The sequence below is a fragment of the Bubalus kerabau genome, chromosome 14 (genome assembly GCF_029407905.1).
Source record: "Bubalus kerabau isolate K-KA32 ecotype Philippines breed swamp buffalo chromosome 14, PCC_UOA_SB_1v2, whole genome shotgun sequence".
NCBI lineage: Eukaryota > Metazoa > Chordata > Mammalia > Artiodactyla > Bovidae > Bubalus > Bubalus kerabau.
In genome coordinates, this window is record NC_073637.1 from 14,238,996 (window position 1) to 14,260,759 (window position 21,764).

The 21,764-nt window shown below is 42.7% G+C and overlaps 1 long non-coding RNA gene across 1 annotated transcript in view; it reads left to right on the top strand.

Annotated features, from left to right (window-relative positions):
• Positions 1-7,818: 7,818 nt before the first annotated feature.
• Positions 7,819-21,764, top strand: part of LOC129627185 (uncharacterized) — a 32,520-nt gene continuing 18,574 nt past the window's right edge. Inside the window, exon 1 of the long non-coding RNA XR_008702465.1 lies at positions 7,819-7,917. This is a non-coding gene — a long non-coding RNA (uncharacterized LOC129627185). The remainder of the gene's footprint in view (positions 7,918-21,764) is intronic.

Here is a 21,764-nt window from a genome sequence, read left to right on the forward strand (position 1 = left end):
GGATGGGGGCTCTGAAGTGTTCAAGAGAATTTGCTCACATGGCTGATCCTTGGCAGGAGTGGTTGGAAGGCTTCACTGGGGCTGTCCACCAGATGACCTGCCTTGGGTGTTCCAGCATGATATTCTCAAGAAGCCAGCCTTCCCACATGGTATTTCAAGATTCTCAAAGAGGATGTTCTAAGAGGCAGGAAGCAGAAGCTACTAGTTTCATAAACTGGCAGATGTTCATTTATACCATATTTTGTTGTTCAAAGCAAATTTGAAGAGCCTTCTTAGGTTCAAAGTGAGGTGACAGAGACCCCACTTCTTAAAGGAAGAAGTACCAAAGAAATTATAGCCATTTTTAATTTGCCATAGCTTCTTACAGATTTTCTAAATATATGTTCAGTAAATATAAGTGGAAAGAGATAATGATTATATTTTAATAGTTAGCATTTTTACTGCCTCCAGATGGCCAAGCTTACTCTAAGGCAGATTTTCTGTACCTCAGCACTGTTGGCGTTTTGGACTGGACAATTCTTTGTTTTTGGTGGGGAGGGAGGTGTTGTGTCGTGAATTACAGAATGTTTAGCAGCATCCTCAGTCTCTTCTGAGTAGATGGCAATAGCACACTGCCCAGTTGTAACAATCAAAAATGTCTCAACACATTGCTATATGTTCCCAGGAGGATAAAATCGCCCCTAGGTAAGAAGCACTTAACCACTAAACACTGGGATACCATATAGTGTATGTGCTAAATCGCTTCAGTCGCATCCGACTCTTTGCCACCCCTATGGACTGTAGCCCACCAGGCTCCTCTGTCCATGGAATTCTCCAGGCAAGAATACTGGAGAGGGTTGCTGTGCCCCACCCCAGGAGATCTTTCCAGACCCAGGGATCAAACCTGCATCTTTCACATTTACTGCATTGATAGGTGGGTTCTTTACCACAAGCACCTCCTGGGAAGCCTCCTAGGGATACAGTATAGTATCATATCTAATCCCCAGCAGGGCATAAGGCAGATACTAAAACTATTTCCATTTTATTGAAGGATAAACTGAGGCTCAGAGAGTTAAATGATTATCCATGGTCACTTGGGAGGATTATCTAGTTCTGTCTGACTGTAAGGCCTAGGTCCTTTCTACTATGCCGTTAATTTCAACTTTCTATTTCAAAATGCCCCAAACCAGCTTGATATTATGGGCCAATTAACCAGTTCTCCAAAGTCAGGGGCAAAACCCCAATCACACGCCTCCAGAATCACTGAAGACCAGCTGAGGCAGTCCAGGATCCTGGCATAATTCTTGACCTGTTTTAGGATGTCTCCAGCAAAGAAGGCATTGACTCACTCAAAATTAACCGGCGCCTCTGTTCCCTGCCCTGCTGTTTGCTGATGGGGGAATTCAAGCCTAATCTGGATCGGTGCCTGACTCTGGGCCGCGTGCCAGGCCTTGCACTGGAGCACGGGTGCACACACGCTCTCCTGGTGTGCAGTCTGTTTCAGAATACTCAGCTGCGGCTGCTGCAGGTGCCTGACGGGTCCAGCGCACCCTGCATCCAACCTGGGCTAGAGACGCACTGTTTCTGGTGTAGGCTTGTCCTTGCAGCCGTCTTATTTTCAGTCCTCTCACTCATTATGATTTCTGCCTCTTCTCCCCTCCCACTGTCTCATCCTCACCCACCCCATCGCCCCTTCCCCCAGACTTACTATCTTTTAGGGGAAGATGAGTATGCAACCGACAGTTAACAAATGAGGGTAGAACAGAGCTAGGGACACAAAGAGGGGCCCCACGGTCCTACTTGGAGGCCTGAGTGACTGCTCAGGGAGGGGTTCAAGTGGAGGTAAACAGGCAGAAGTTTTCCAAGAAGAACAAGTATGGGATTTTCCTGGTGGTCCAGTGGTTAAGGCTCCGTGCTTCCAATGCAGCAGCCATGGGTTTGATCTCTGGTCAGGGAACTAAGATTACACCTGCTGTATGGCCAAAAAAAAAAAAAAAAAGAATAAGTATGAAGAAGACTTCCAAACAAGAGAGGACATTTCAGGCAGAGGGAACCTTTTTTTAATGTTTATTTATTTATGTGGCTACACTGATTCTTCATTGCAACACATGGGCTCTTTAGGTGAGGTATGCAAACTCTTATTTTCAGCGTGTGGGATCCAGTTCCCTGACCAAGGATCAAACCCAGCCCCCCTGCATTGGACCACCAGAGAAGTCCCAAGGCAGAAGGAATCTCATGTGAAAAGATGGAGATGCTCTAAATAGTGCCATGTCTTGGAGCCACCCCAAAACTCTGGGATGGTGAGAGCTTGAATTACAAACAGGAAAGACCAGGGGTTGAAAATGGGGAGCTGGAATATTCCTTGTCTGTAAAGGAGCAGGACTTTAAGGAAAGGCATGAAAAGTAGGATTTGTACTTTACAAAGATGACCCCATCACCTCTGAGCTGCATGGTTTGGGGAAGGGATATAACCAAATACAAGGAACTGATGGAAACCCATTAGGAATGTGTTCAAACAATTTTCAGTGTAATCATTCAACAACTATTAATTTAATACCTACCCTTGCTGCCAGACACTTGGCTAGACAGACAAAATAGAGTGGTGAAGAAGGCTGACGTTATCCACACACCTACCTGTGTCCTGTTCTGGTAAGGGTGACAAATATTAAACAACAAGCACAATTAATCACATTATTAGAATGAAACATTCTAGGAAGTTTACTGGCCTCTGAAAGTGGACCACACCGAGTCCCAGCACAGTCTGAGGGTGGCAGTCAGAGACGGAGGCAGTGGCTCTTTCATATTAGGTAGGTTAGTCCCCAGACAACCTCGCGAGTTATTAGTCATGATGCCATAGAAACAAAGGCTTAGGGCAGGGAGTCAAAACTCTTCCTTGAGGCACGATTCCCAGATTCTGAGTAGCGACAGGGTAGAGAGCAGGGGCAGGGGTGGTTCCAAACGAGACGTCTTCATTCTGCCTGGTCATGCCAGGTATGTGAACTGGAGGGCTCAGGTTTCATCCTAGAGTCTAAGGAATCTCTTCCTCCCTCTTTCCCTCCCTTTCCACCAGCTCCAACTCTCTCCCTCCCTCCCTCTCTCTCTCCCTCTCATGCTCATTCCCTCTATCCAGGCTAAATTGTTTTATTGAACTGTGTGGACAGAGCCAGCCAGCAGGGTGACATTGACTCAGAGATGGAAGCTTGCTGTCCCTTGCATCAGAAAAGCAGAGAGTGCCCATCTGGCAATTGGCAGCAGACGTGAAAGTAGCTTACGCCGAAGATGACTCAGCTCTGGCCCTCAGCAAGGCTCAACCATCAGCTATTTTAAAAAAGAAAAGGCAGCTTCAATAAGACCTCAAACTGATTCCACAGTAAGCTACTACCCACTAGGAAGCTGGTGGGCAGACAGTGCTGGCTCTTTTATAAGGACGATGGCAGGGTGCTTCCGGGGACATGAACATAAGGGCTGCCAATCCAGGCAGGTCTTTATGTCCGGGTCGAGTGTGGCATTTGTCTCCATCACCTGCAAGTTGGCCTTGAGAGCAGGCTTGTGACTGGCTGACTCATTCTGCCTGGCCCTGAAACAGCTAGGTGAAGATGGCTTAGAGAGCAAGGGAGGGGTTCATATAAATGCAAAAACATCTTCCAAGCACCTCCGATGGAAGCTCTAGGGCCCAGTGGGAATGGCACAGGCCAGGAACCACCTGGATGAACTGGGACGCTCAGCCCAGCCCTCCGCAGCTGTGTGGCTGGAATGTCTCTGCACTTTAGTGCCCCGTGACCTGAAGGAAGGGAGAGGAAGATGGGCTGCAATGTCATCAGCCTCTTCTACGGACCAGGCTCTTCACTCATCTCACCTGGTTTGATCCTCTGTTTCCCTGTAGGAGACCACTTAACAGTTGATGACATGTCCTTCCCTAGGCGTCTGTGAGAATCAATGAGATAATGTAGATTAAGGGCTTAGCATCACAAATCTACAAAGTATGTATTGTCATCAGTATTATTACTACAAATATTGTTGCTGTTTAGTCACTAAGTTGGGTCCAACTCTTTTGCAACACCACAGACTCTAGCCCCATTTTGTAGAGGAAAAGCCTAAGCCCAGGAGGCCACATAGCAGGTAGTCTAATCCAGTTCTGCCTGACTTCAAACCCCTCTTCTTAACCCTATCAAAAGAGTGCCACCCTGCCTCTTGCCTCATGGAGTTTGGCTAAAACCCATGGGAAAAAGAGTCCAAGAGAGAAAAAAAAATTTAGTCAAATGTTTCTTAAACAAATAATTTAATGAGAATTAAAATATTAAGAAACTATTAATAAATCAAATTCATATATTAATAATTAAAAACCATTTCATAAATATTTATCAAGGGCTGTTTATGTGCTAGTCATTTTGCTGCTATGGAAGATAAAAAGGAATTAGATATGAATTCTGCCTACTTACCATGTATAGCCTAGTAAACATGCAGAAATTGCTCCAGTAACAGTAGAAGTAAATAATAATAATAATAAGATAATGCACTAGCCTAGGCTGATGTGCAGTACATTCCAGACACAATAACTGGCATCTTGCCAGCATCATCTCTTTAGCATTTTAAGCAATCTTCTGTGATAGGAATTATTATTTCCGTTTTACAGGGGAGAGAACAGAGCTCAGAGAGGTTATACAACATGACCAAGATCATATCATCTGGAAGTGGGACAGAACCAAGAGGCAAACCCAGGTCTGTCTGACCCAAATTCACCCTCCTAACCTTCATGCTGAACTTCCTCATTCTCGCTAACTCACCACTGTGAAAACAAACTGATTTGACTAAATGACTTTAATAAAAAAGCAGAATTATACCAATTAGCACTAATAGAGAACAACACCAAATAAAGATGCGTGAACTCTCTTTTGACCTTCCAGTTTCCCATTTTGGTACACACCCATGACTTTCTACCACCTCCCGTCCTCCTGAAGGGAGGAAAGCAAGTGAAGAAAGCAACTGAAGAAAAAGCAAATCCTACAGCAGCGACCCCAGTCACACTGCTCTTTACAGAAGCCTTTGTATTTGCAATGCATTCAAGACTGTTCAGGGACAGCAGGTGAGCACCTTCCTAAAGGCACAGGCCTCCATCCTGTCACTTTAAACAGCCCTTCTTTAAACAGCAACGATAGCTTGATCCTTCTCCAAAAGGTATATTTGAATGACATTAATGAAAAAGAAAATAATCCTGTCATATCTGTCTCATTCTCTTCTCCTAAGTGGCTCCAAGATTTCCAAGCCAGACACAGATAGGCTTGAAGTCATGTGAAACATATAATTGGGGGCCATAATAAGGGCAAGAAATTAAGTGTAGTTAATGGATTCTTCCCCTTCAAAAGCACACCGAGGAGACAGCTCTCAACAGAAGCATAGCTGTCTTGCAAACTGTCGGCAGAGGGAGGAATGTAGTTTTTCACTGGATTCAGGCTGTTGTGGTGACTGACACGCTCTCCACACTCCATCATCACAAAGTCTCCCGGATCTGACCACAGCTGCCTACCAATTTCTCTCTCCCTCCTTCAGCTCGTACGCACTGTGCTTCAACTGCCCAGAGATCCCTGCATCACTCAACACGCTGAAGACTCTATCCCCTAAGCCCTATCCACAAATCACATCAAGGTCAAGTTCAAGGCCCAGCTCAGAATTCACCTTACTGATGAAGCTTCCCCTGACCACCTAGCCTGAGAAGATCAAGGATTAGTCTTCTTGCCCCCGCTTCCCTTGGACATGGCCATTATCGCTGCATACCTGGGGTATGCCTTGGAACATCTTTCTTCCCCATTCAATTGACAGTCCTAGAGAATGGGCTTTAATGAGATCATTTTTATGGCTCTGTTTTCTGGTGAAAAAGAAAAACAGCCCTCATTCAAGTAGGGGAGACAGTCAATGAATGGAAAAGCAAATGCATAAACAAGCAAAATATTATAGATTGTGATAACTTCTTGGCAGGAACATAATTGGGTGATACAGAAGAGAATAGAGGGAAAAGGCAACTTCTAAGCTTGGGCGATCAGAAAAGAGCTCTTAGAGGAAGTTGAATTTATGCTGTGGTCTAAAGGAAAAGAACGATTCAGGTCCACTATGAGCTGGACCAAGGACAAGCCCATAGGAGCCCCACTGAATGCTGTGGCAAGAGCTCAGTACATGGGGGGAGCTAGGAGGCCAGTGTGACCATGGGAAGTGGTAAGAAACAGGGAGACAGAAGCAAGACTAAATACAAAGTAGACACAAAGCCAGACCAGATCAGGCTCTGCCTTGCAGGCCACAAAAAAGAGTTCTGGGTATTCTAAATGCAGTGGGAAGGTATTAAAATGTATTTACTGAAGGAGTGGGGCTTCCCTGGTGGTTCAGCAGCAAAGAATCCACCTGCCAATGCAGGAGATGCAGGTTTGATACCTGGGTTGGGAAGATCCCCTGGAGAAGGGAATGGCAACCCATTCCAATATTCTTGCTTGGGAAATCCAGTGGACAGTGGAGCCAAGCAGGCTATAGTCCGTGGGGTTGCAAAGGAGTTGGACACGACTTAGGGACTAAACAACAACAAGAGAGTGACATTATTTGACTTGTGTTATTTATTATTTATCTACTTATCTTTTTATTTTATTATTGGAGTATAATTGCTTTACAGTGTTGTGTTAGTTTCTGCTGTACAACAACATGAATCAGTTCCATGTATATATCTACCCCTCCCTCTTGAGCCTCCCTGCCACCACTCTCCTCCCCCCAGCCCCTCAAGGTCATCACAGATCACCAAGCTGAGTTCTGTGCTATACAGCAGCTCCCTGCTGGCTATCTATTTCACACCAGGTGGTGTGTCTGTGTCAACACTACTCTCCCATTTCATCCCACCCTCCCATCACCCATCCGGGTCCACGTGTCCTTTCTCTCCTTGAATTATGTTTTTTAAAAGCCCATTCTGATTTCTATATGGGAAGTAAATACATTGAATACTTAGGGGAACAAGAGGAGGAGTAGACAGTCCAGTTACAGGGGTTATTGTTCCATGACCGAACTCAATGTCTCCTCTGGGTGTATATGAGCACAGTCACTCAGTCATGACCGACTCTTTGCAATCCCATGGACTATAGCCCACCAGGGTCCTCTGTCCATGGAATTTTCCAGACAAGAATACTAGAATGGGTTGCCATTTCTTACTCCAGGGGATCTTCCTGACTCAGGGAATGAACCCACATCTCTTGTATCTCCTACACTGGCAGGTGGAATGCTTTACCACTGCAACACCTGGGATGCCCCCCACCCAGTTTTGGGCAGAGGCGCTCAATATAAAACGCTCAATATAAAAGAATGAGTGAACGAATGGGTTAGATTACCCTCGGGCTCACAGAAAAATTATGGCCAGCCGGTGCTTTACCAGCCGGTTGTGATTAATATCTCTTCCTTCCCCGTAACACCTACAGCACTCGACTTACTCTGAAAAACGTTCATCAACCACATTCTGGAAATTCCTTATTCATCTCAGGCCAAGCTTTCCCATGTCAGAGGCTTGCAAAAATCACCATCTTGTCTTAGTAACATGGTATCATGTTTGACATTATTTACTTGCCACTGTTCATTCCTGTGAATAGGAAACAGCCTCCTGTTTCTGGCAAAGAAAAAGAAAGGGAAAGCAGGTTCTGCTCCAACCAGACAGAGAAGAAAAGGTGAAGAGAAGGGCGGAGGGAATTCTGATAGGGCCTTTCACTGCACCCCGCCCTCCCCGCCCCTGAGGAAGCTGGCTGAGGGCCAGAGTTGTAGTCTTGACTTTAAACCTGTAAAACCTCAGCATCCCCTCCAGCAACCAGGAGGGCGGAGTCTGGACACGCGGAGGAGGAGGAGTTCCGGAGCAGCGCAAGGAGCCGCTTTTCCTCAGCAATCTTCTGGTTTATGAGCTGGCCGGCTCTGAAGCCTGGACAGGTGGGTGCATTTCATGTCGTGTTTAGGGTGAAAGCGATTTGGCAGTTTCCATTCTCAGGGTGCTCCGGAAAAGAGAACAAGGCTGTTGAACACAAGCCACTCTGGACTCGTTCCTAAACCAACAGGAATCAGCTGCTCTCTGACAGAGGGGTCTGCTAACAGATGGGAAGTTCTTTAAGAGGAACAGAAATAAAGGGAATGAGAAGGAGCCGAGTATTCCATACGGATATGACTCTAGCAGAACTGTTCCCCAGTATCCTCTAGTCCTGGTAAGGACCATTACAAGGGATGCAGAAGTAAGTAGTTATCCAACTGACATAAAAAATGTAAAAGCCAGAGAGCTAAATGGATTTTTGAGCTAGAGAATTTTTTCCGCTAACAACGTGAATCAGCTCTATGTATCCATATATCCCCTCCCTCTTGAGCCTTCCTGCCACCTTTCCCCATGCACCCCTCTAGGTTACCACAGACCACCAAGCCGAGCTCCCTATGCTAGACAGCAGCTTCCCACTAACTCTCTGTTTCACACATTGACAGGTTTATATGTCAAAGCTATTCTCCCAACTCATCCCACCCTCCCCTCCCCAACCTGTGTCCACGCCTGTGTCTCTACTTGACATGTTTTTTAAAAGACCATTCTGACTTCTATATGGGAACCAAATCGATTGAAGACTTAGGGGAACAAGAGTAGAAGTAGAGAGTCCAGTTGGGTGGCAGTTATGATCAAACAGTACCGCTTCTTATGAGGAAGTTGGCATGCCAACTTCCAAAAGCTGCTGTCTTCCCAGAGCTGCTGAGCTATCAAGGGCACAGCATCAAGGTGCCCCAGGAAACCAAGCTGCACTCAGTCCAGGCTCTTTCTGGCACCGTCTCCTGTTTCTTGTTCAGGAGACACTGTAAAGTGGTCATAAAGACATCGGCTCTTCATGCAGACGTAAGATGGAATCTCTTTGGGACACCCGCCAAATCTGTGACCTTTTACAGGTTCCTTCCCAGGAAACAAATGGGAACAATATCGCCTGTCTCCTCGATATTATAAGTGAGACAATGGCTATACCGTCTGTGCCCATGTGCTCACCAGATTATTTTTTTTCTTTTTGGATATTGAGGTAAATGGTCTTTCCAGACTTTTGCAGCTGGGTGGGGCCTTGTGATGAGTTCTGGCCATGATGAAAGTATACAGAAGTGGTATGTCTGTTCCTAGAAGTCCACAGGCCCCACTTTACTCCTGTCATCTTTCCACGCGAACTATATTAAAGATAGCAGCATCCCAAGATAGCAGGAGTGGGATGCTTGAATCACCATGTGGAGGAAAGTTACCTGACCAAGAATATCCATGTTGAATTTTGTGAGTGAGAACAAAATGTTTTGGGGTTAAGTCACATTTTAGAGGATTAGTTGTTTACAGAAGTTACTGTTATTTACTCTGACTACTAAAGTCTCATTAAATGATAGCTGTTATATATGGCATATTTCACTTTCTCTAGAATCTACACAAGCTTATTTCAACAATACTATGAAGACCAACTCTGCTGAGAGACACTGTCAGGTTCTAAAGCCTTTGACTTGTCAATCATTGAGGAATTCAACCGTGCTCCATATAATCGCTATATAGATAGCATTTGAATTTGTCAAGTCAGCAGTTGAGGGGAGTTCTCATTCTTTAAAAGCATTCTTTAAATGATTAGTAAGTTCCAGAGAGTGTTCTAGATACTATCACACATGGTGTCCTAGGCTAGCTTTGCCAGAGCCCTGTAAGGTTGCAAATAACTATTATCACAGCCACATCCACTCCCACCTCGGGTGGCGTACACATTCTGTTCTTTCCGCCAAGAATACCCTGGCTCCAGACATCTGCACGGCTCACACCCTAGCTTTGTTCAAGTCTCTGGCTGCTCAGCCTGAAACAGTGTCCCTCTGTTACCCACATCCCTAGCCTCCATTCTTCTCTGTCTCCAGTGTGCATGTCTTGCTGCTCATTCTCAGCACTGTTTGCCCCTGGTGGACCCTGATGGAAAGGATGCTTCTTAAGTAAGGTCACTCTGGGTTCTGATGTTCTTATTCTAAGAATAGGAAAGAAAGATGATGAAGGTTATATAAAAGATACAGTATGTTGAAAATTACATAAGCAGTTGTGTGAATCACTATTTTATAACAAAGTAGAAAAAAAGGTATGCCTTTAGGAAAGCATGAATGGTCTCAGATTTTGTCATGTATATTGTTTTAGACCGGTCTTTAAAGATCTGGCCCTTTCTTTCAGTATCTACCTGTGAAAAGGTTATGATGACCCTCACTAGCATCAGGAACTATTGCCACTTGTGTTATTGATGGGTCTTGGCATTGATATTGAAAACCAGTGTCCCTCCCGAATAAAGGACACGAAGACCTGGTGATGATTCTCCTGGAGAAGTGACCAGTGTTTGCAGCTGATTAGAAACAGTTAATAAGGATTTTTTGAATGTGCCTATAAAGAAAAGCGGGCACTTGGTCCCCACGGAAGGCTTCCTTGTGCAGTAGGCCGGGTGACTGATGAAGTGGGTTTTGTGTAAAATGTAAATTCACATTTTGTGGAAACTGGAAGTTCATCCATCTAAATCATTTCTGTTATAGTCTATGACGGCTTCTGAAAATTGCCAGGGTAGGTCTTTTATTTGATCTTTCAACATTATTGGAGGTCATATAAACAGGATTATATGAAGTCTTTCACTGTCAATTAGTGTAATTCTAAATCAACATTCTGTCAACGATGTGCAGATTTTACAGCACAAGGAGGAAGAGAGAAGAGCTCACTTTTTTCTTCAAATGAATTTCCCTGCCTTTGGTTAGTGCTTAATTAAAATGAGAAAAAGGTGGGAGTTCCCTGGTGGTCCAGTGGTTAGGACTCAGTGCTTTCACTGAGTCCAACCCCTGGTCAGGGAACTGAGATCCCACAAGTCATGTGGTGCAGCCAAAAATAGGATAAAAAAGAGGGAAGAAGGAAGGAAGGAGAGACAGGAGAAGGGAGGGAAGGAAAGAAGGTGGGGAAAAAATCTACTAAATTTAATTTAAGATGTTTGGGGAAATTAATCCAGTCCTTATTTTCATCATAAGAAAAAACTTAGAGTTACTGAAAGGTTAAAAAAAATCCATTTTCTATGAAAACTGGATAAATAAGTGGTATTCCAATTTTAGAATCTAAAATATGACTCTTTCTGAACCTAACATGTAGGAGACTTATTTTTAGCTAATAGATCTAACACAGGGCACTAATTTTTTTTCATGGAAATGAAAAACAGACCAAATTACATTTATTCATAGAATATCTGCCCTACCATTAAGTGTAATTTACTTGACTTACATTTGCCTTCAAGGATTTCAGAGTGTTTCTGGGACAACACTTTCCATTAATCTAACCACTTTCATTTGAAAGTCTTTATAAATTCTGGATTAAATTTTCTCCTTCTCCTTTATAACTGCATAAGAAACTTCCTCAGGATGGATGAGAAAAAATTTCAGTTCAGTTCAGTCGCTCAGTCCTGTCTGACTCTTTGCACAGAATCGCAGCACGCCAGGCCACCCTGTCCATCACCAGCTCCTGGAGTTCGCCCAAACTCATGTGCGTCGAGTCGGTGATGACATTCAGCCATCTCATCTTCTGTCGTCCCCTTCTCCTCCTGCTCTCAATCCCTCCCAGCATCAGGGTCTTTTCCAATGAGTCAACTTTTCGCATGAGGTCGCATGGAGTTTCAGCTTCAACATCAGTCCTTCCGATTAATACCCAGGACTGATCTCCTTTAGGATGGACTGGTTGGATCTTCTTTCAGTCCAAGGGACTCTCAAGAGTCTTCTCCAACACCACAGTTCAAAAGCATCAATTCTTCGGTGCTTAGCTTTCTTCACAGTCCAACTCTCACATCCATACATGACTACTGGAAAAACCATAGCCTTGACTAGACAGACCTTTGTTGGCAAAGTAATGTCTCTGTTTTTAAATATGCTATCTAGGTTGGTCATAACTTTCCTTCCAAGGAGTAAGCGTCTTTTAATTTCATGGCTGCAGTCACCATCTGCCATGATCTTGGAGCCTCAAAAAATAAAGTCAGACACTGTTTCCACTGTTTCCCCATCTATTTCCCATGAAGTGATGGGACCAGATGCGATGATCTTAGTTTTCTGAATGTTGAGCTTTAAGCCAACTTTTTCACTTTCCTCTTTCACTTTCATCAAGAGGCTTTTTAGTTCCTCTTCATTTTCTGCCATAAGGGTGGTGTCATCTGCATATCTGAGGTTATTGATATTTCTCCCAGCAATCTTGATTCCAGCTTGTGCTTATTCCAGTCCAGTGTTTCTCATGATGTACTCTGCATATAAGTTAAATAAGTAGGGTGACAATATACAGCCTTGATGTTCTCCTTTTCCTATTTGGAACCAGTCTGTTGTTCCATATCCAGTTCTAACTGTTGCTTCCTGGCCTGCATACAGGTTTCTCAAGAGACAGGTCAGATGGTCTGGTATTCCCATCTCTTTAAGAATTTCGCATCAGGTAAATTATCTCACTTACCTCTACAATATCAGTGTTAAGAATAAATGAAATGCTCAAGCTAATAAAGTTGGGAAGAGTCAATGATGAACTAGAACCATCCAGTGGATAGGTGCTTTCCTGACCTGGCGATCTGTGATCTACAAGGTCTGGCTTATTTCAGGCGCTCCATGTGTTGTGCTCCAGAATACATTCCACCTCCAGAGTTAGACCCCCATGTTGGAATCCTAGTCTACCTCTTACTCTCTGTGTGACTGCCAAGTCCTCATCCATAAAGCAGGGGACATGATATTCTCTACCTCTGGGTTGCAATGAGAACTGAGTCACCTAATGCATGACAATGACCAACTCCATGTCTGCCATGCTACCCTTATTACACAGTCATCCCCATCCACCTCCATAGCTTCAAAGTTAGCCCTATGTCTAATCTCGCCTCCTTTAAATCCACTCTCAAAATTGCAGCCAGAGTCAGTTTTCTAAAATATAAACTTGATCATATTTTTCCATGCATTAAGCAATCTAATAGGTCTCTATTGTTCATAGAATAGTGTCGAGGACCCTTAATGTGGCAGATTACACCTTTCCAGATCCAACCCTGGCTTCTTCTGCTATCTTCCCCTGCCTTTCTTTTCTTCCCCTTATTTCCTGTCCTTGCTCTGAACTTCCAGCCACACAGAGCCATTTGATAATCATGAAGACATCCTTCCATTTACTTGTACTCCTCTGTCTGTACTTCCTCTTGCCTAGACCTTTCTTTCCAATCTTATCTTCAAAAGATTAGATCCAAAAATAATTTTTTTCTTGCTTAAAGCAGAAAACCTCAGGGACTTCCCTGGTGGTCCAGGGGTTAAAAATCCACCTGCCAGTGCAGGGGACACAGGTTTGATCCCTGGTCCAGGAAGATATCACCTGCTGTAATGGCAGCTAAGCCCATAGTCACTGAGCCCGTGCTCTAGAGCCTGTGCTGTGCAACAGGGGAAGCCGCTGCAGTAAGAAGCCTGTGCATTGCAGCTAGAGAGTAGCTCTCGCTCGCTTGCTGTAACTAGAGAAAGCCTGTACAGCAACGAAGACCTAGTAGAGCTGTAAATTAATTAATTAAATTTTAAAAAGAATGGAAGAAAACCTCAGTCTCTCCGATGCACAGAGAAGGGAAAGGTAATCTGCTCTAATGATATTCAAAGAGGAGCAGATGCCAGTTTGCTAACCAAAGAGAGGATCCATTATGGCCTCATCAGGCCTTCTGCTTTGCAGGTTCCCGCTGTGGCCTATTTGCTTGCACTGCTATGTAGTCATAATCTAAGCATTCCCAAAGTCACCCTGGCCAGCTTACAATACATCTTAAAAAGCATCTGCAGCACAGATTGAACCAATACTTTAGAAATATTGGGAAATGATAAACATATGATTTTGCTTAATTAAATACGTGGCTGCCTTTAAACTTGGAGAGAATTTCATCTCGTGCCCTGCTAAGCTGTACTTGTACACACAGGCAGTAAGATAGCCACTTCTCAATTGGGTACATAGCTGAAGTGTCCTGACAATTTGGGATTATGGTGAGTTTGGGGACACATATAGAGGGCATTTATAGGCCCCATGAAAACCCACACCCTGCCAAGTCTTTTGCAGAAGGCAATGTCAACCCACTCCAGTACTCTTGCCTGGAAAATCCCATGGGCAGAGGAGCCTGGTGGGCTGCAGCCCATGGGGTCGCTGAGTCAGACATGACTGAGCGACTTCACTTTCACGTTTCACTTTCATGCATTGAAGAAGGAAATGGCAACCCACTCCAGTGTTCTTGCCTGGAGAATCCCAGGGACCACAGAGTCTGATAGGCTGCCATCTATGGGGTCACACCGAGTCGACACCGCAGACGCAACTTAGCAGCAGCAGCAGCCAAGGCTTTATCACCCCTTCTTATAGAAGTCTTTTTTTTTTTTTTTAATTTATTTATTTTTAATTGAAGGCTAATTGCTTTACAGTATTGTGTTGGTTTCTACCGAACATCAACATGAATCATCCATAGGTATGTTTACCCATGTCCCCTCCCACTTGAACATCCCTCCCACCTCTAGGTTGTTACCAAGCCCCCATTTGAGTACCCTGAGTCATACGGCAAATTCCCATTGGCTATCTGTTTTACATATGGTAAGGTATGTTTCCATGTTACCTTCTTATAGAGTCTTAAGAGAGATAAATTCACAAGAGAAAATAGAAAACAAAAAATCAAGGGCCACTTTATTTATTTATATATTATATAATTACATATTTATTATAATCACATGAGCTTTCAGCTGACTCCAGTTATATGTTCTTCAGTAGGTTGGGCTGGAGACATGGCTTGGCTCACACACTGCACAAAAGCCTAAGGAGTTTCACCTACCCTCCAAGTCCAGACACAAATCCATGGTCCTCTGGGGGGAGGCCCTTGGAAAGAAAGATTTGAGAGATTAACAACTGCAGCACATGTTTAAGAGTAGTAGAGCAAGAGTAACCTGTGGGGCTTCTGCTGTATAGAATTGTTAGATTACTGTTTTAGTCTTTAACAAGAATAAGACACAGAAAGTCGGAATGGCTATTACCGCAACCTTTTAACAATTGTATATATATATACAACAGTCATCCTGCCCACTGATCTGCATAATCTGAATAGTGTTCCAGAATGTTACTTTTCCTGTACCCTCCAACTTACTTTTACATTAAACTTTTTGGATCAACATTCTTGGCCTTGAAGCCCTGGGGTAAGTCAGTTCCAGACTCTAAACTTACTTTCTACATCTTTCAAGTGATGTATGAGGCAAGATGCATCTGTGGTTCTTTTGGGCTCTGGTGTTACATTATGTGACCGAAAATAAACTTGACCCTCTCTAAAGCAAGAGTATTAGTGAACTCCAGTACTTCTCCCAATAGCAAAATGCATTCCTTTCAGATGTAAATTTTCTTTTCATAGCCCACACACTTCTATCCCTAGGCAACTCTTTTATAGGAGTCTGATTGAGAGGTAATGATTGACTCAGCAAACATGGATCTACACTGCTAGAACGGAAGTCCCAAACACTTCAATTCAGAAAGCTCAGAGCATTAAAAAAAAGCTAGGAAATCTACTTCATCTGCTTTTTAGGGAATTCTAATGAGAATCAACATAGTCAAAAACAAGGATAAGAATTTCCCACATGAACATGATGAGATAGTCAGCATTTTTTCACTTCTAAGAAATCATGTTTTTAAAATACAAGTAATATTTTTAATGCTACACACTATACAGCATTTTATTTATTACGATTTCTGGATGACATGAATTATTACATGTGAATTTTTTAAGCAGAAAAAAAAAGAACAAGATAGAAACATAATAAATAGGAAGGAAAAGTAATAGGCTTGCTTCAACAATTATGGATTCAAATGTGTTCAACAAACTCGTGCTGAATTCCATTCTGTGTCAGTCACCAGTCTAGTACTGAGTATGAGACAATAAGGAAAGCAGATAGAAATCTCTGTCTTTGTGAACTTTCATTCTAAAGAGGAGAGATGGACAACAGACCAAAAAAACATATTGTATGTCAAAAGATAAAAGATGGAGAAAAATAAAACACAGTAAGGGAAATAGAGCAGGCCAGGGGAAAGAGAAGTTGCTGCCTTAGATAGGGTAGTCAGGGAAGGCTTCATAGCTAAGGGGACACTTGGGAGAGACCTATAGGTGAGGGAGTGTGTGCATGTGTGCATACGTGAGTGTGTACTAATTCACTTCAGTCATGTCTGACTCTAGAGGGAGAATAACAGACAAATATCCCAGGCAGAAGCAAGAGGAAGCATTAAACACCCCAAGGCAGAAATGTCTTAGCTTTTTAAAACCTGCGTGGCACCCAGCATGGCCAGATTGACTGAGGACAGAGGTGAGCAGGAGGAAGTACAAATGGAGATTTTAGCTGGGGCCAGCATGTACATGGATTTGAGTATCATTTTAAGGATTATATCTTTTTCTCTGAGTGATAGGAAGAAAATGTTGAAGAGTTTCAAGCAAAGATGTGAACAGATCTGATTTCTATTTACTTTAATTAATTTATTGTTTAAAGATTTTTTTTAATGTGGACCATTTTTAAAATCTTTACTGAATTTGTTACAATACTGCTTCTGTTTTATGTTTTGGATTTTTGGCTACAAGGCGTGTGGGATCTTAGCTTCCCGACCAATGATTGAACCAAACCTGCACCCTCTGCATTGGGAGGCAAAGTCTTAACCACCGGACTGCCAGGAGACCCCCTGTATTTAATTTCAAATGATCACTCTGGGTGCTAAGTTAGCTACTTTTGTGCTCAGTCGCTCAGTCATGTCTGACTCTTTGTGATCCCACGGACTGTAGCCCACCAAGCTCCTCTAGCCATAGGATTTGTCCAGGCAGGAATACTGGAGTGGGTTGCCATTTCCTCCTCCGGGGGATCTTCCTGACCCAGAAATCCAACCAGCGCCTCCTTTGTCTCTTGGATTGCAGGTGGATTCTTTACTGCTCTGCTACCAGGGAAGCCTGATTTGTTGCCTGCATAATTGTAAATCTCTAGAATTGCCTCTGTAGTACCAGAAAAGAAGAGTAGAGGATTAGGAAGAGATGGTACAATGGGGATCTGCCTGAAAGACAGATGGACAAGACCAATTCAGTTCAGTTCAGTCACTCAATTGTATCCGACTCTTTGCGACCCCATGGACCACAGCACTCCAGGCCTCCCTGTCCATCACCAACTCCTGGAATCTACTCAAACTCATCTCCATTGAGTCGGTGGTGCCATCAAACTATCTCATCCTCTGTCGTCCCCTTCTCCTCCTACCTTCAATCTTTCCCAGCATCGGGGTCTTTTCTAATGAGTCAGTTCTTCGCATCAGGTGGCCAAAGTATTGGAGTTTCAGCTTCAACATCAGTCCTTCCAATGAACACTCAGGACTGATCTCCTTTAGGATGGACTGGTTGGATCTCCTTGCAGTCCAAGGGACTCTCAAGAGTCTTCTCCAACACCACAGTTCAAAAGCATCAATTCTTCGGTGCTCAGCTTTCTTTATAGTCCACCTTCCATATCCATACATGACTACTGGGAAAACCATAGCCTTGATTAGATGGACCTTTGGTGACAAAGTAATGTCTTTGTTTTTTAATATGCTGTCTAGGTTGGTCATAACTTTCCTTCCAAGGAGTAAGCATCTTTTAATTTCATGGCTGCAGTCACCATCTGCTGTGATTTTGGAGCCCCCCAAAATGAAGTCATCCACTGTTTCCCCATCTATTTGCCATGAAGTGATGGGACTGGATACCATGATCTTAGTTTTCTGAATGTTGAGCTTTAAGCCAACTTTTTCACTCTCCACTTTCACTTTCATCAAGAGGCTTTTGAGTTCCTCTTCACTTTCTGCCATAAGGGTGATGTCATCTGTGTATCTGAGGTTATTAATGTTTCTCCTGGCAGCCTTGATTCCAGACTGTGCTTCATCCAGCCTAGCATTTCTCATGATGTGATCTGAATATAAGTTAAATAAACAGGGTGACAATATACAGCCTTGATGTACTCCTTTTCCTATTTGGAACCAGTCTGTTGTTCCATGTCCAGTTCTAACTGTTGCTTCCTGACCTGCATACAGATTTCTCAAGAGGCAGGTCAGACCATTTTGCCTCCAAATTCAGTTTCAAAAGGTTTGGAAGTTGAGTCCCAAGAATGCCTTTAATCTCAAGACTTAGCAGTAGACTGTGAAAGAGACTGGGGAGGTGTGGTGATGTTGGGCTCACCCCAGCGGCTTCTAAAGCAGAAGCATATCAGTGTGGGTAGTAGACATAAGAAGGAGAAGGTTATCAGACATACTTTCTTAGCACCAGCTGTATGTCTGCCGGGGCAGGCACCATATTTTACAAGAATAATGATGAGCCAGGACACAAGTTTTGGAAGCCCAAAAGACAGACTTCAGGTGCATCTAATAATACAGAGGTCATTTGTGCTTTCTGTCTCCATCTCGGACACAAACTCTCAAACCTGGAGAAAACCACTTTCTATATATATATATATATATATATATATATATATATATCCTTGTGCACGCTATTTGCATAACTCTGTGATTACAATGATTTGCATGGAGCATAGGCAATTAAAAGAAAAAAGATTAATAGTACATGCAATTTGCACAAAGGATCCCAAAATGAGGACATAGCAAAATGACTGAAATTTGAAATCCATGATTCAATTCAATGCACTTACTTGACATACCATGAAAGTGAGGAAGGGAATATGACCTTTACGAGGTCACATAGGTAGTAGTAAGAGTAATGTTAAGTAGAGCACACAACTCCATCCTCACTTCACTGCGCGATCTCACAAAGCTGATCAGAGAAGCAGATAGCAGGCTAATCATGTGACATGAGGGTATGGGCATATTTATGCCCACAGCCAAGTATACCATCTCCAAAAAAAAATGGCCACACACAGAGAACATATAGAGCCATGAACCAAAGCTCTGGCACACTTACTCCATGGTGTTATGACAATAATTTATAATGCTATTGCAATTACAGTAGAATTATGGCATGCCCAGCACCTAATAGAGCTGTGTGTATACTCTTGAGAGAGACAAATGGGCTGGCATGTCTAACTGCAGAAATGAGATTAAATGGCTCCATCCCCAATCTTGCCATTGATTTTTGCAGCCCTCCCATTAACATGAGTCTTCACATACCACCCCTCAATCATTCCTGGGAAGTGAAGACATGGTTTTAGAGTGTAAATAATTAGACCCTCAAAATCCAAGGCGACAAGTCTTACACGCTTCCAGTTGCTATGAATCAGGACCCATAAATCAGAGACTCTTTTGAGGATGTGTGCGTGAGAAGAAGACATGTTTACACAGTGAGAGTGCTTTGTGTTTCTATTTCTTTCTTTTTTCCTCCTTAGGCACCCTTGTCATTGGATATGAATCAGCTTTATTGGGTCACTGCATAAATCAGGACATTTTTGTAAAAAGGAGGGTGGGGCACTCTTACCCAATGACAATTAGAGTAACCTGGGACAGTTCCTGGAAAGCAAGGTAGTGTGTTCATCCTAGTTTGAGGTCATCATGCCTTATATCAGTAGTGTAGGTCTGTGCTTTCTCATCTCATAAAATGCATTTCTGTGGAATGTTAACTGTTGCCAAAGAGATAATGCAAAAAGAGGTAATAAACAATGCCTACAGTGGCTACCTTTTATTGAGTGCCTACTTTGTGGTCCTAAAGATCTAGAGTTGTGATTAAGAACATCAGTTTGATTCTAACCATCTGGTAGACTGATCAGTCCCTCTGAGCCTCTGTCTTTAGCAAACATAAAGCACTGGTACAAAGTAGGACTCAAAGAGGTGATCTTTCACGATCACATGCAGAATTCTTTGTACATAATACTCTCTAATCCTTTCAGAAGCCTGATGAATCGAATATCATTAACCTAATTTTTCAGATGAGAACACTGAGGGTCAACAAAGATAAGTTGCTTTCCAAAAGTCACAAAAAAGGTTTATATTCAAACTCAAGTCTGTCTGATAAGTCTTCACTTCACTATTTTACTGTTTTCCATCATAAGTCCTAAATTAGTGTTAGCAGCAAAAAAGTTGAAATGCTGTTTAACCTAGGCTTACATACTTCTTAATTTACTCACTTACCCATTCCACACTCTTCAGGCATTTTATATTTCTATTTATTTATTTGCCAGTGACTTATACAAAGTCATCTCATTCTGAAAAGATTTTTGGTAGTTTATAAAAACATGTGCAAATATGTTATGACCTCAGGAAGAAAGGAAGTCAGAGTAGAGAAAAAATAAGATGAAGGAAAGGATGAGGTTAGCACTGAAAATGTAAACAAAGTTTTACTGAGCTGACCCAAGTAGAACTGGTAATTTAGAAGTAAGATGATAAGGTCACATTTCTTCATAAACTTGGATTCTAATGGAGGATCTTAATGTATATTCTAATATGTAAATAATTACAGAGTACCAGGGAAAATTGAAAAAAAATGTACAAGACCTGATTGGGATTGACATATACACAATACTATATATAAAATAGATAACTAATAAAGATTTACTGTATAGCACAAGGAACTCTACTTAGTATTCTGTAATGATCTATATGAGAAAAGAATCTTAAAAAAGAGTGTGTATATGTATAATTGATTCACTTTGCTGTACACTTGAAACTAATACCACATTGCAAATCAACTGTGCTCCAATAAAAATGGGTTTATTTTTTAAAGCCCTAAAATAGTTCCAAGTAAAAGAAAGCAAAGCAAACAAAAAATCAAAACAAAAAGACCCAGTGAGAGTGTAACAGGAGGACACACCCCCATCATAAACTGCATACCACTCATCACAACCTGAGAGTTTCCTAGTCTGGTTGTTGTCTGTCTTCCTACTATCTTGTTTGCAGGGGTATTTCCTCTACCTGCCACATTACAAGTGCTTAATGAATGAGGGAATGCATGAGGCTCAATTAGAATTTTAAAAAGTGTTCTATTTTGCACAGCTTGTAAATTGCAGAGCTATCTCTGCTCTGTCTGCCTCCCTGAAACCTTGGAGGTGACCTGCTCAGGTAATCACATCCTACAAACACTGAAACGAGGCAAAGATTCAAAAATAGTTGATGGAGAGTGGGTCAGTGAGTACATATCGACTCAAGCCAAAAAGGGGATGGTGCTTACTAAGGGAAGAGTTGTACTTCTAGAAAAACCAGCATGTCAAAGATGAGTGATTTGTCCAAACTGACACACCCGGCAAGAGACCAGTGAGGTGTTTAAACCCAACCCTCTCTGTCTTCAGGTCTGTCTCTTTTCCACCAGACCTCCCTGCAGAGATGAAACTGGGCAGGAGATTTGAGAAAATACCTGGATAAAGAGAGTGAGAGGGATAATAAGAGGTTTAGGGCACAAAGGAAGGACAAAGGAAGGTGGAAGTCAGAATATACAAACACATATTGATTCACTGTTTTGTGTGATTTTTTTTTTTTAAACAGAGACAGATTTCAGCAACAGAGAAAAATTGCTGTACATTAATCAATGCATCATTAAAATGCATTGAGACAGAGTGATGGCCTTAGCTTTGTGAAAATTTACTAGTTTAGCTCCCTTTTTAGTTTCTTCACATTTTCTTGTATAGAAATCTCACCGTGTGCTTTGAAAATTGGTTTGCGAATCAGGAAAGAACTCTTGGCCAAGTTCTAGAAATCCCATGTTCTAAAATGAGCTTTTTCAGCTGTTACAGAGAACGGAGGCAGTAACTTCCCTGCCTTTGGATTTCAGTTTCTGCTTGTGACAAGTGAAGAATTTGGAATTGGT